Source organism: Ascaphus truei, chromosome 2, assembly GCF_040206685.1.
Source record: "Ascaphus truei isolate aAscTru1 chromosome 2, aAscTru1.hap1, whole genome shotgun sequence".
NCBI classification, from domain to species: Eukaryota; Metazoa; Chordata; class Amphibia; order Anura; family Ascaphidae; genus Ascaphus; species Ascaphus truei.
Window position 1 is genome coordinate 154,400,892 of NC_134484.1, and position 15,366 is coordinate 154,416,257.

Consider the following 15,366-nt stretch of genomic DNA (forward strand, 5'->3'; position numbering starts at 1 on the left):
AGCGTTTCAGGGGATATGTAGCCTCAGAAGTACTAATGGCCTAAGTATGCAGTGTAATATAATTGTCCAATTAGGACAATTATAGGTAATAAATAAACCTACTCACGGCTCAAATAGTAGGGTACCACTCGAGAAACAACAGAATAGCGCCTTTAGTGCTTCTTAAGAATGCCGATACTAGCAGCTGATTGACATGAATCGTCAGTGGGAGGTAAGTATCGTGAGGTGAGGTCTGTGTGGACCCGTATCCACCCGCACCCCCACTCGTCAGAACAAAGTGTGAAATAACACATTAAAACAGGTAGAATACATCTGAGTTAAATTAAAACCACCTGGTCCCCTATATCAGCGCTGATCATTAATATATCAGCACTGAAATGCTCGAGGGCATGCCTAACTAGATAGTGGGCTAATGAACGGCCCCTCAGGGCAGAGAGATCCTGCAATGATGATTATAACTTGCAAGATCAAAGTAACAATCACACGGAGGTCGCTGATAGTATAGTAGCTTGAAACAATATCCATGCAATGCTACATTCAAATGAAGAGCTTCCCGCGTATGTAGGAGGTATGTGGCCGACGCGCGCGTTTCACGTATGAACGCTTCTTCAGGGCACGTAAGGGGAGGTCCCTGTGTGTGGGTGGAGGTTTAAATAGTCACTGTGAGTGTATCTGTAATGACACTTAACCCTTTAGTTGCTGATACAGGACAGATAGTGTATCTCACTACTGAGAGTGCACAGTATGTGGTCTGATACTTCTAGCAACTAAAATAGCAAGACCCACATGCCCCCAATGTGTTGCAAACTGTATATGCCTGTTGGCAAAGCATTTACGGGCTGGGTAACTGTGGCTGAAGGTGATATACAGTATGTATATGTGAGACATTACTGTTGTAAATGCTCACAGAAAATGGGGTAAGTGTGATGTTGGAATTTGATATTCATTGGTTATAGTGATGGTTAGTCACTGTGTAATAGTAGTGGTATAGCTATGGTTATAGACTATACCTTTAGGATACACTGTTTTCCATGATAATTGATAATAAAAAATAAATAGATAAACTGCACACTAGTGATCTCTGTCTTATCTTTTACTAATAGTTAATTATGATAATGAATGCAGGCTCACTTGGAGGCTGACTCAATTGCTGTACAGATGGGACTTCAAAGAAGGGGTCTTTGAGGGCAACCCCCCCCCCCCTTTTATTTAAAGGAGAACAGATTGATAAATGTGTCTTGAAATAATTTCTTTTGAATTTGATTTAAATAAAGGGGCTGAAAACAAAACCCTCATTGAGTCCAGATGGGCTCAGTGTTCCTAAAGAATATATCCATCTAAACTCAATCTTGAGTAGTTCAGTGTCCCAGTCCCCCCGTCTGATTCCTGGAGAAAATTGATCTATCCTCACAAACGATATTGCTTTCAGATCTCCCTGTTGACATCTATTTGCATTTTATTTATTAGTTATTTATACATGTATATTTAGGCACTGTACCGTATATAAGATTTTCTGGATGTGCACTGAGCTTTGTCTGTGTTTTATGTTATGTCTCTGGTTTTAAATATATATATTGCCATGCTCAGTAGCATTCCTCTGTGAAACTTATATGCTTATATATATGTTGTGGGTATTTTGGGGGTTCAGTATGAGCTTGTAGGTGTTCTGTATGTTTTATAATTCTTGTTCAGCTAGTCTTAGCTGATTGGAGGGTGGCAACCTCCTACCTAATTGAAGCTCACTCCCTCCCACATTTAAAGGGTTAAAAGCTCACTCCATGGCATCTCCCACAGGGGTATCCAATTTGTTGCGAATAGATCCCACATGTTCCAGAATGTTCTCAGCGTGACTGAGGTTTTTCTCTAGCTCAACACTTAATCATTTAATACAGGTAGTCATACATACCAGTTCTATCTCCGCATATCATGCCTGGATGTATTAATATACATCCTACATAAGTCACTATCACAGCGCGTCAAAATACACGCCCATATACATTTATATTGAGACAAAACTTCATCTACATAGTGGTCCTACAACGGCCCCTTTCCTATATCTATAGGCAGCTATAAATGTAGCGGTCATGTAAAATGGCTACAGTCATCTCTCCTGCTGACAGTAAGGCCTGGTAAGTTGTGGGCATGCCAGCAGTAATTATGGAGGTTTGCCCTCACACCCTGGTGGGGTGCCCTGTGTATGGATGGGAGTAGTCACATGCTCTGACTCCATGGTTAGTGATGTCAGAGGTGTGTCAGCTTCCAGAGTGTACATAAGGCACAGCACTGTGTCTAAAAGTTAGTCCTGCCAGAGTTCTGGTTCTAGTACAAGTTCAGCTAAGAGTAGGAGGAGTTCTAGTCCTAGTCTGGAGTTGCTGGAAAGTTCTGGTTATGTTATAGTAGCTGCAAGGAGACTGTGTCCAGGGACCTGGCACAGGGCAAAGACATCCCGGCTGGGATAGGGAATCCCTATTAAAGGAGAGCTCACCTTTCAAAGGGAAGTACTGACTCAAGATGAGCGGCTAGAGATTCTACTGCGTGGGGCAGCTAGCCCACATCAATCAATAAAGATGCTCTCATTCGAACACCCTCTCGTGTACATGTGTGGAGTGAATGTACAGAGAGGAGCACCACGGAGGAGTTACTCAACAGGATCATCCCCATGCGGACGCAGGGACCCTGATGAGGTGGAGGCGCTGCACTGGAACTAGGTAGGACTCAGCCCACTACCTCAGCTGCCTGTCTGGACGGGTTCTCCCCACACACCATCATGCGGGAGACTCAGGAGTCCTGTTGCCAACAGGTGCACCACCAGACACTATCACACTGTAATGGGGGCCGGTTAGACCACAGGGGCCAATGTGAGATTGGGTGGGTCAGGCCGGTTCAGAAATACCGTTACATTTGGAGGCGCTGCTGAGATCAGATCTGTCATCAGGACAGGCTCTAGCTAGGCACACTGGGAAACAGGGAGAGAGTCTGCTGCCACTCTGTGCTGCGTAGGGACGGACCTAGGGGTGGTCGGGGGGCTGACGGGATATTGTCAGTTCGCAGGGACGACCTAGGGGCCTGAAGGGAGTGAGGGGTCTGGAGCCGGGCTATAGCTGACCGAGTCACCTTGAGGTAGTGCTAGTGGTAGGACGCCAGAAGGGATAGCCTGTTAACGTGGTCAGGAATCCTGGAGAGGGTCTGCGCTAGGCTGACCAAGAGAGGTAGACGCCCCAAGTACTGCATGGCAGAGCCAGAGTACTCTAGCCCATTCCAGACACTTACCATAGGGAGCACAGACTGGGAGGAAGGAGTTACAGCAGACACTGAGAGAGTGAGCCTAGCCTGAGGTAGTGCAACATGAGTCCAGCCTAGATCAGGTACACATGTGGTGGTGCATCTGAGCAATCTTTATTGTACTGGTGTGGAGGCTGCCCCGCAGAGCGGAGCCCCATGTACGATAATTGGTATGAGAGTGTGACAACCCAAAGAATGGAGGATCCGCGTGGTGCGGAGAACCCAAAATGGCGACCAGAGGCTGGCACCCGTGGCGTGCGCCCCACTGAAGAGCAAACTGTCGCTGAGTTGTCTTTAACCAATCTGCTCTGGAGTGGAGCGAAGGCCGTGGCTGCCCCGTTTTTGTCCTGTCTGGGACACCGAGGGGCCACCCTTGAAGAGTGTGAGGACATTGTGATAATTGGGGAGGAACCCCGCGAGGAGAGCAAACAAACTGACTTTTTGGGCTTAAAAGCCAACCAAAATGGCGGTTCCCGCTTGCTAGGGAAACCGCATGGGCCAGTCGCAGAGAAAATGGCTGATACAGAACTTGCAAAGAGCTGGCCGGGAATGGTGCGAACAGCAGAGCCCCGCCCTGATGGGGGGCATGGCGCGAAAGCTACGGCTGCACCTTCATGGACAGTGACTCACTCGGCCCCTGCGCTGAGTCCACCGCTTAGTCTATGGGACCCTCCCCTGATTTCCACCAGGGGGAGTGACTTTCAATTATGGCCTGTGGGAATGCACCCACTGGGCCCAGGGACTGATATCCAGACGGCGCCACTACAAGTAGTAGTTCCGGCCGCGGAGGTAACGTGCAAAAAGGAGGGATATTTTGCACGAAAAGCAGCAGCTAGGAGAAGGCGGGAACTAGCCGCAGCCCAAGAATCCCACTCTGATGAGGAAATTGGCGCGAAAACGCAGACCGCGCCCACCAGGACTGAGAAAGGCGCGGCCTTAATTAAGGGGCATGATATTCCCCTGTGGGATCCGCCCATAATTGCAACCCCTGGGGGCGGGTTCCAGCTATGTCAGCGGAAGGAGGAGCCGAAGCAGGAAGTGGCTGGCCCAGAAGCTTCTACTGGTCAGTTGCGAGGAACCACTGACCTGGAGAGACCCATACTGAAAGTGGTCCCTTCTAAAAGAATGGCCTGCCCTCCCACTGTGGGAACTATGGTCTCCACCCAGCCCTACTTGGTACCCGGCGGGGTACTGGTGGTCAGGGTGGCTAACACCGAGACGGTGGTCGGGCTCTGCCTACAATGCGGGCTGCCCGGAGGCACTGTCAACACGGCGGCACGTTGCCCACATTGCGGGACATTATATTTGTGGCCCATGCCCACATTTATACCTATTCAACCTGCTGACCCCCCGGGGGATACGGCTAAGCGCTCCGCCGAGTCCCCTGGCGCACTGTGGATCAGCCGTGCGAGTCCCGGAGAAAGGGGACTGGAGTCGACCAAGTCGGCTGGGTCAGTAGCGACCGAGGCGGTCGGGTCACTCCCCGACCGCGCAGAGAAAAGACTTTCGCCACGCTCGGTGACCCCAAGATCAGGGAAGGGAGATTACTCCGACGAGGATCTCCGTGAGCTGGCGGTGGCGAAATCGGGATCCAAGAGGGACCCAGGACAGACGACACCCCGTGGGGTGAGTGGCAGTCTGGAAAACAGGGCGTCCCCCGCAGATCGGCGAGCCGAGATACGGAGTCCCGCCGTCCCAGGACCTGGCGGCGACGGGAGAGAGACGCCAACGCCCCTGCGGACTAGTAAGAGAAGCAGCCCCATCACTTACCTTGCCCCGGCAGACAGCGCAGCGGAGGAAAGGCCGTGCCAGGCCCGAGGCGCACGTGGAGAGACGGCATCACTTCCGGTGAAGGCGACGGCGGAGCTTCCGGATGTCGTCATCGAGGAAGAGATCCCGCATGGGGGTCCCACCCAAGATGGCGGCATTTCCGGTTCCGGTGAGGACATCATTTCCGGTGGCGACGGCGGAACAGACGGGAAAGATGCAGCAACGCTTCGGCGATCGGGTGAAGGTCCCCGATCACCTCAAAGGCCCAGGAGTTGTATGGGCGATCCGAGGACTGAGGAGGGTGAGATGTCCTCATTGGACCAGTCTACGGACAGCCGGGAACGGGTCGTAACCCCGTGGGGTCCCATCACTTGCCCTTATGTCCCCTCCCATGCCCTAGATAAAACCCCTGCCCCTGTCATCGGTTCCCCGGGATCCCCGCCTAGCTTGGAGTCGGTGGACTTACCCTCGGAAGAGGAGGTGAAACGGACTGGGGGGAGACAGCACAGTTGCGCTACGGAAGGCACTTCTCAAGGGGGGGGAGAGTTGAGAGTGGCCGCGGTAGGTCGGTGGTTACCCCCTGCAGTTCCTGAACCGGTGAAAAAGGCCCCGGGGTCTTACAGGTGGTCAGTACCGCGATCTGAACGGACATCGGGAGTATTTTCACTGGAAGATGATAGAGAGTCAGGGGAGTCACATAGATTCAGAGAGCACCGTTGGTGGGCCCCGCTATTCGAAGGGTACTCCGCATGGATGGACCGTACTCGGTTCCTCATCCGGCGAGAAGATGTAGTGGATTACTGGTGGGCTGCGGGAGAGTTCACCCCTGAGCAAAGGGATAGAGAGTTGCAGGAGCGATGGCTGCAGATCGAGCATAGGGAGATAGAACCCATGGGTCCCAGCATCCTGTCAGATCCCGTGGACCCTGATGAGCCCCTATCATGGGTGTTACCTGGGAGGGCCGGTAGGGCTGACCTGACCAGGATAAGTAGGGCTGAACGGGCCATAACGGCTCGTTATAAGTCATCCCACGGTTTGGAGTACCCGTATATCCCTGAGCCTCTTATGGACGAAATAGAGGAAAACAGAGGGAAGTGGCTTAGGGAGGCCATTGAAATGTACTTAGTGGGGAGAGGAAGTGCAGTGGTAGGGAAGAAGGCTGAGGAGCGCATAGAGCACTTAATACGCATATGGGGCATAGGAAGGAACATCTACAAACATAAGGTGACCTATAGGCCCGAGAGGGGACTGCCGAGACATTACTATGTTACGGTCCTGGATATGGGTGGTAGGGAGGTAAGAAAACCTGACCCCAGTCACTACTTTTAGGATTTACGATGTATTACGCGGGTTCGTGGCTGCTGGACGGGGCGGGCTTGGCGGAATGTACTGTAGACATTTTTTTCTGTGTGTATTATGAAAAATTGTAAGTTGTTCTAATTATGTTTTGTGTTTCAGTGCTTCCTGGAAAAGGGTAAACAAATTTAGGTCCCAGCGAGGACGATGGGATTCACCAGGGGGAGAATGTAGCAGTCATGTAAAATGGCTACAGTCATCTCTCCTGCTGACAGTAAGGCCTGGTAAGTTGTGGGCATGCCAGCAGTAATTATGGAGGTTTGCCCTCACACCCTGGTGGGGTGCCCTGTGTATGGATGGGAGTAGTCACATGCTCTGACTCCATGGTTAGTGATGTCATAGGTGTGTCAGCTTCCAGAGTGTACATAAGGCACAGCACTGTGTCTAAAAGTTAGTCCTGCCAGAGTTCTGGTTCTAGTACAAGTTCAGCTAAGAGGAGGAGGAGTTCTAGTCCTAGTCTGGAGTTGCTGGAAAGTTCTGGTTATGTTATAGTAGCTGCAAGGAGACTGTGTCCAGGGACCTGGCACAGGGCAAAGACATCCCGGCTGGGAATCCCTATTAAAGGAGAGCTCACCTTTCAAAGGGAAGCACTGACTCAAGATGAGCGGCTAGAGATTCTACTGCGTGGGGCAGCTAGCCCACATCAATCAATAAAGATGCTCTCATTCGAACACCCTCTCGTGTACATGTGTGGAGTGAATGTACAGAGAGGAGCACCACGGAGGAGGTTAGACTACAGGGGCCAATGTGATATTGGGTGGGTCAGGCCGGTTCAGAAATACCGTTACATAAGTATAGCATCAGATCCTGAATATCAATCAGGTATCTCCCTATGTACAACAACCTACCTACCCATAGTTAGGTTACAAATGACACAGTCACGTGCTGTTTGATTATATAATTTTATTTTAACCCCCATTTTTATTCATTGTTCATCAATAAAGTATTTTAACAAATATAACTATACATTCAGTTGTGATAGTGCTTATTTACTAGGTTCCTTTTCTTATACAGTGAATGCTATACTTTTGAACATTGTAGTCAATTACTCCTTAATGAATAACACAAATGTACTGTGTTTTGGGTCATTGTCTTGCAAGTACCTGTGACCAGATGGGAAGTTTTCTGAAATGTAAGGTGTTATCACCAGAGAAATAATTACCTCTTCGAAGTAAGCTTTATCCATGATACCTCGATATTGAATAAAAATAGAACACTGTTCTAGTTGATGCAAAAAAAGAGAGGGTCAGCTTTAAGATTACAGTTATTGCTCATAACACTGAAATGTAAATAGGCTTACCTTTAAATATAACTATACAATTGTAGCAAGACTTACTGTCTCCAGAGTCTTATTCGAAAAAGTTAAATTCTGTGGCACCAGAGATAGTGTTGAGATCACACCGCTGGGGTCTGTACTTTTGGATTGGACGCCACACAGCATTAATGGTCTTGTCCATGTCCGGATCACCGTGGTCACGTGAGGGCAGTTTGCCCTGGTGACTAAAACAGTAAGTCTGGCCACATCTATACAGTATGTCCTGGACCAAACCCCCCACACTTAAACCTTGAGTGGATGCTTAGGTCTAAGTTTCAGGGACAACCTAATTTTTTTAATGCCATAGTGGAAAATCGTTCCAGGGCGACAGATGTTTCATCAGTTTCACATTGCATAGCCAGAAAACCATCCTCACACTGATGAGACCCACATGTTAAAACAGCTGTCTGTGAGTAGGTTTACTGGCAATGTAACCCAGGCTGTGCTGAAAAAAACTGTGTAATATGGCATATGGCAGACATAAGATTATAGGGATCCACATTAAAATGGGTAAGAAGCAAAAAGTGACCCAATGTGGGTTCTTGTGATGGCAGGGGGTAACCAGGCTACATAATAAAGGTTAAGCCCTCTGGTTACCCCTGAAACCGTGGGGTCCCTGGTAGCTACATAAGCACCATAAGCCAGGGACCAGGGATGAAACAGTACATATAGAAAATAAAATGACCCCTACTTTTTTCTGTTTTCATGTTCCCTTGGCCCTAGACCTGTGACATTTCTTGTGTGTTAGATTTATGGGGGATATTTGGGTAGAAATACAATTATTTTGTTTGCAGGAGTTCAAGGGCCAAAGTTACAGGTAGTCCTATAATTCTCCCCAGAAAGCAGGCATGATTTGCCGTTACGCAGGGTGAATTACACCGGGGTAACCCAGAGCCCCCAGACCCCTGGATTTCGATCTCAAATATCCCAAATCAATTTCCCTTATAAATATAAGGTTCCCCAATGTGTAAACTTTATTCAAATATACTTTATAATGTTTTAGTCATTTACTATAAGGATCTATGCAGTTAGCCAGGGCATCAGCATAGATGCCGGCATGTCTGTATAGAGTCAATAGTTCAAAGAGGAGAAGATGTCCAGAGGTGAGAAGACCGTTTGATAGGCGAGAAAGGGCAAATTGCCAAGTCCATAGAACAAAGGGCACCCTGTGGGGACATCTTTTGTATCTGCCAGACTTGGCAGAGCCTGCCCAGTAGGTGGCAAGGCGTTAGCACTTCTCCCATTGGCTAACTCATATTTCCCATTCACCCGGCTTTTCGAGCTAGCTTGGCACGCCTCCTCCTCTGACATCAGCTCAGAGACGTACTCCTGTTTCTATTGGCTGGCGGGGAAGAATTCCCATGCTCTGATTGGCTGCTGGAAAGTCTGGCCTGTAGAGACAGGCAGGCACGTGGACCAAGTTCTCATCTGAGAATGTAGTGGACGTGGTCAGGAGTTCCTGACGAAAACAGTTCCAGGAATATCGGGACTAGGTCCCGGTCCGGAGTTTCGGCAAAATCTCTGTCCAGGACATCCGGAACAAGGTTCTGATCAGCGTAAACCCTTGCAAGCGGGCGCTCTGCACCTAGGAAAGGCTAGAACGCAACCCCCAGACCTCATTAAGTATGCATATTTCTGTATTTTGTTTTTTTTTGTATTCCAAATATTTTATCTGAATAAAATCCATCAATTTCACAGATTGTTTTGCCTATTGAATGATCCCTGAAATATACATGTGTTAAAGGACCTGGTCTACCGTGACAGTGCTCATTTACATGTTATTACCAAGAATCACTGGCTTCAGTGGAAGCATTTTATGTAGAGATAATGGAGAAAAGCAGGTTTGTGGGCCTGTTTGAGATGTGAATGTGCTCATACAGTACAGTAAGTGTCATTTTATTGCTGTACATCAGAAAATATAATATACTCAATCTTTTTTTCCACTCTCAAACCATGCACATGCTTGGTCAACTCTTTTAATCTTGTTAGCACCCCTTATCATGGAATACATTGTGCAATAATAATAAAAAGTTATTAGAATGGGAATATGGTACTATGTTCAGGCATATCACTTGGCATATGCAGAAACAAACTTTACAGACAGCACTTTACCTCACATGTCCAAAGGTCCAACCTAAAATGGAATTGGAATACCATGCTTGTTGTGGATTATATTCCTAACATCTGAAGTAGATTGTTCATCATTTTCAAGGCTGATGTCAACAAAACAGATACCATACACCAAAAATAATGGACTGCGCTCCCACACTTAATCACAGGTAAATTAATAAGAGTGGATAGGAAAAACTAAATATAGGTGACAGATTATGGGTTTGAAGATTGCTCAAAACCTCTGTTGAGGACTTGTTTCCAAAAGGGTAGTATATGTATGTTGATAGCTACTGTGCATGCTTAGCAGGAGTGTTGTGACATGCAGCATTGGCTACTCAGCTGTCTCTATTTGGATAATTACAGTTTTGGTGCCGTTTGTGTGTGTTCCTCCTATATAATCTGTCCCTGTTTTCATTGACTGACTGGAGCTTGAGAAAGGACCTTGTGGTCTGAAACGTATGTTGTTCTGGGTTATGTTGATTGCCTGATGATATATGTATATTAAATTACCATTTTTTCTACTGAGTGTGCTGTGGACTTCCCATTTTTTGTGTATATACTGGACTAGCTGGTTTTCCCAGTCCATCTGCGAGCACCTTCATTTCTGTCAAGTATATTTTCATTTTCTATTTTTTAGTTTATAGTTTCATGTTTGTGTGCACCAAGCATCTTTTTGTTTGTATATGTTTTGGACGCCTTGCTGTGGTAGCACCTTATGCTTACATATTTTTTTTATTGACTACATTTTGTTTATAAATTTTCTAATCTTATAAATTATACTTAATTTTTCTGTAAAAATGTATATATTTATATGCCAGTAAATGTAATATCATCTGAGGGCAGTCATACAATCTCCTATAGTAACGTAGAGGCAGCACATATATCCACGTTTGTGAGGGGTCAGAGGGTTTTCTTGGGGGTTCAAGTAGAGGAGTTTTTTGCTCATGATTTAGAACGTGATTTACGCCAGAACATTAATCTTGAGCTTCATGGGATTACTCTGGCGGAATATCATAGGCTGAAAAGGATACCAAGGGGTCTACACGTGAATCTCCGACCAACAATATTTCGTGAGAAGAAGGAGTATTTGGTCACTTTTGAAAAAATACTTAACAAGTGTTCATTCAATCTAATTATCCTCACAATCGAGCAGGTTCAGAAAGAGATTTCTGTGGCAAAGGAGAAAATTCTCGACACAGAGAAAAAGGTTCAACTAAAGCTTACACCTGCTGAGGTTACCACAATGAAAGAGAAATTGGATAAATCTATGGAGGAATATAGAAAAGATACCAAATTAAGTAAAAGAAGGAAATTCCAACGTGATGGTTATGATTATGAGAATAATCAAATCTATTGCTGGGTTTATCAGCAGTCTACCAATCAACGTGGACAGCGGTTTCATCGTAGACCCTTTCAAGGGAGACAGGGACCAGGCATATTCATCTGACCCAAGTTATCCAGCGATGCCTCTTTTTTAGAGAAGGATTCGTCTCAATTCGTCGACAGGGAGCTATACAAAGGGCAGGTAAATGTTATCAGAGGAAGAGGAGGACAATGACCACCATGCCAACAACAACAGCAGATGACAACACGATCATTTCAACAGGGATTTCAACAATAATTAACATCTCGTCATATACCCTCACGATACCTCACAGATATTGAGAATAATAGCCTTTAGGAGGGGTTGTCAATCGCGCCAACCAACTGTGTTGATTTACATTCCCTTCTCCCCCCCTCCCCCCCAACGTGAAATGGCTGCAGGGGAAAAGAGGGGGCATCTTAACAGGAGCAGGAAATGTGTTTTTTAATTGCTTTTATTTCGATTTAGTTACATAGATCTGATTCTGCGGTTCTAATTAATTCAAACATCAAGTGCTCCCGGTTTCCAGATTTGTGGAATCCCACTCTCCTCCTGTTCGGGATGTTCAGATTCCAAAAATACCAAGCTTCCCATCCCTAGTTCTGTAATAATGGTGTCTTTGCTGTGACTGTACTTTTAAGCATTTTGCATTTTGGTACTCATGTTATCTAAAAGGGCACAACTGGATATACTGTATGAAGTGAAAAGCGGGAGTAAAAATGACCTTTCAGGCAATCAATTTAACTATGACAAACAATAATAATTTGACAAGAAAAAGTAATGTTTTTGTGGGAAGCAATTACTTTGCTGAGAAACTCAGTGTCTACATTTAAAATAATCTAGTGCTAAAATAGATTTTTATTTCCCAGTATTCTCTGACGGCTGCCAAAATTAGCATTCAGGGAACTTTAGCAAACTCTATCTGATAACTGTCTTGCATTTAGGTAAAGTTTTATTTAATTGATTGTTATATTATCTGTAAATCACACTTCAAATGTCCATGCCTTTCTGCGTTATCAGAAAAGGAAATATATAATTCAATAAAAACTCATTAAATGTGTATTCTTTTCAATTGCATTCTTATCACACATTTAATTTAATATTCCTTTATTTTAGCAACGTATTTATATGAAAAGCATTTTAATATGTATTTTTGAATTAAGTTAAATGTTAAGGTTATTGTCAATTATTAAATGGTATAAACAGACAATTATAAATTGGTTTTATAGAAAAAAAAAACCTTGTCAAATATAGACCAAAAGTAGCACTCACAAACACGTGGACTAAATACATTAAAACCGTGGCTCTTCTAATTCAAACAGAAGATGGCATTTAACTATCCTTGAAAAACGTGTGTGATGTGAATCTGTTAGAAGACATGACTAAAACTTTCCCCCACAGTACAGACTTTTTGCACTAGCTTTACTCAAGGTAATGACCACAGTTGATCATGGTAGATGCAGTAAATCGAAGTACATACTGTACCTCCCTATGGGAGCTACGCATTTTTGATCTTTCCTGTTGTCTTTGATAAGAAAGCCTTATGGGGCCTATTCTAGTAGCTTCAAGATTTATCTAGTTTTACAGAAGGACAATCATTGATGGAGAAGGATTTAGGAGTTCTTTTAGACAGCACTCTTAGCAATAGTGCCCAATGTCAAGCAGTAGCAAAGGCAAATAATATCTCATCTTGCCTTAAATGGGGTATGGATGGAAGGGAAGTAAGAATAAGTATGGCACTGTATAAAGCATTAGTTAGACCGCATCTTGAAATGGAGTACAGTTTGGGGCACAACTCCATAAAAAATACATTATGGAAATAGTAAAAGGGCAAAGAAAAGTCACCAAATTAATAAAGGGGACGGATAATCTGATTTATGAGGAGAGGCTAGCTAAATTAGATTTGTTTACATTAGAAAAGAGGCATCTAAGAGGGGATATGATAACTATATACAAATATATTCGGGGTTAGGACATTGAGCTTTCAAAAGGACTATTCATCCCAAGGGCAGTACAAACAAACCAGATTTATTTAATTATTATAAAATGTTTTACCATGAAGTAATACATTGAGAGTTACCTCTCATTTTCAAGTAATGGTTGGAAGGCAATTTTACCAGCAACGAAGGAAAGGGCAGTTAAAATGTTAAATGCATTACCAATGGAGACTGTGATGGCATATACTGTACAATAGATATCTTCAATAAAAGGTTGGAAATATTTTTAGAAAGGAAAGGTATTCAGGGAAATGCTAATTAAGTAAACATGGGAAGGATGTTGATCCAGGGAGAAATCTGTCATTATTGGAGTCAGGAAGGAATTTATTTTTTTCCTTTATGAGACATCATTGGATTATGTTTCACAGGGGTTTTTCGTTTGCTGGCCTCTAGATCAAAATAGTGTAAATTCAAATATAGGATAAAGTATCTGTCGTCTATATTTAACATACTGTAGGTTCAACTTGATGGACATATGTATTTTTTCAACCTAATCTACTATGGTATGTAACTATCTATATGCATCCAAAAGATACAATGATTAATGCAGTGTGATAAGGTACTTTTTTTTTTTTGCAATATGTTTCCATTTAGTGGTCTTATAACTCTTGTCTTTAGAACCATTCATAAGATTTGCAAAATACCATCCAGGACAGGGGTTAGTGTCAATATAATTATTCCAGGCAAGAATTTTACTTTACATGAATGTGTCTATATTTCTGTGTCTTTTAAAAAGTCAGCATTCTTGAATTTAATTTGTATTCTGTAGGAGTTTTGCCATTAAGAAATTACATTGTAAAGAAATATCTTCCTTGTATTTGCTCTTTTTCCAGAATACAACTAAAAACTATTGCTCTTATTTCCAATAATTAGCCTCAGTTCTCCTGTTTACATCAAGTAAGGTTCGAAAGTATGTACTGTATTGATTGTTCTCTTTTTTCTCTAATTCTTGAATTTCTTTAGATAAATGATTCTACTAACAACTTAAAATGTTTTTTTATAACTTGCAGCTTTTACTGATTAAGAACAAAATGGAAAAAAAGCATTCAAGTATACTGTAGAACCTGCTACAGAGATTGGCAAGTGCTAGCATTGAAAGATATAGATGTTTTTATAGGACTTGCTAAGTTCTAAAAAATTGTATGCAAAAAGGTTGATAGAAGCAACCCAAAAAGACACCTAGCTGCACTCTTTATTGGCAAAAAGGATGGGGGGGGGAAGGGAAATATGGCTGGAAGAATACAATCCGTGTTGCTATAAGAGAACAGGGTATACATTATATACAAGACATTGCATGCACAGTTAAAGAAAATATATATTATAGGCATATACTATCCCTGCATAGTAACAAATTCTAGCCTTACTAACAAGCATGGGCTGTGATATTCATTGAGCCAATGTATAGAACGGAAACCATGTGTCTGTATGATGTAACCATTACCCATTGGGGTTAAAAGATCTAGGGTCACACATAAGTTATACACGTGGAACGACCGCAATCATCCCTTTGAAGAGTTAACCTCAACCTAATTAGGATGGCCACTGTATAATTAGAGCCTAAATTGAGGATCTATTAGAAAGAGTCCATGGCGACCTCCCCCATATTTTAATAGATGTTATTGTTGTTACATACCATGTTGTTATTTACCTAATAAAAGTTTTTTTTTAAATCGCAACTCATTAAGAGTGGCCATTTGGGACAATAGCACCCATGGATTGTATTCTTCCGGCCATATTTCCCTTCCCCCACCCCCACTTTTGCCAATAAAGAGTGCAGTCTTTTTGGGTTGCTTCAATCAACCTTTTTGCATACACATTGCTATTTATCCCTTGTACACCATATTGGTATTACAGGTGCGCCGACGAGTATTCTAAAACTTATCTGGGGCAATCACCAACATGACTCAGGTACATGCTGGATACATGCTACACATTTCAGTGACATTTCTGCAGACAGACTAATGGCCCATCGGATTAACACAGAGAGGGTCCCTTGCAGTCCCATTCAAACTGAGGGACCCCCGCTATGTTAATCCGATGGGCCATTAGTCTTTCTGCAGAAATATCACTGAAATATGCAGCAAGTACCCGGCATTTACCTGAGTCATGTTGGTGATTGCCCCAGATTTTCCAAGGCAAATTTTAGAATAAAGGCTGGCGCAGCAGTAGTG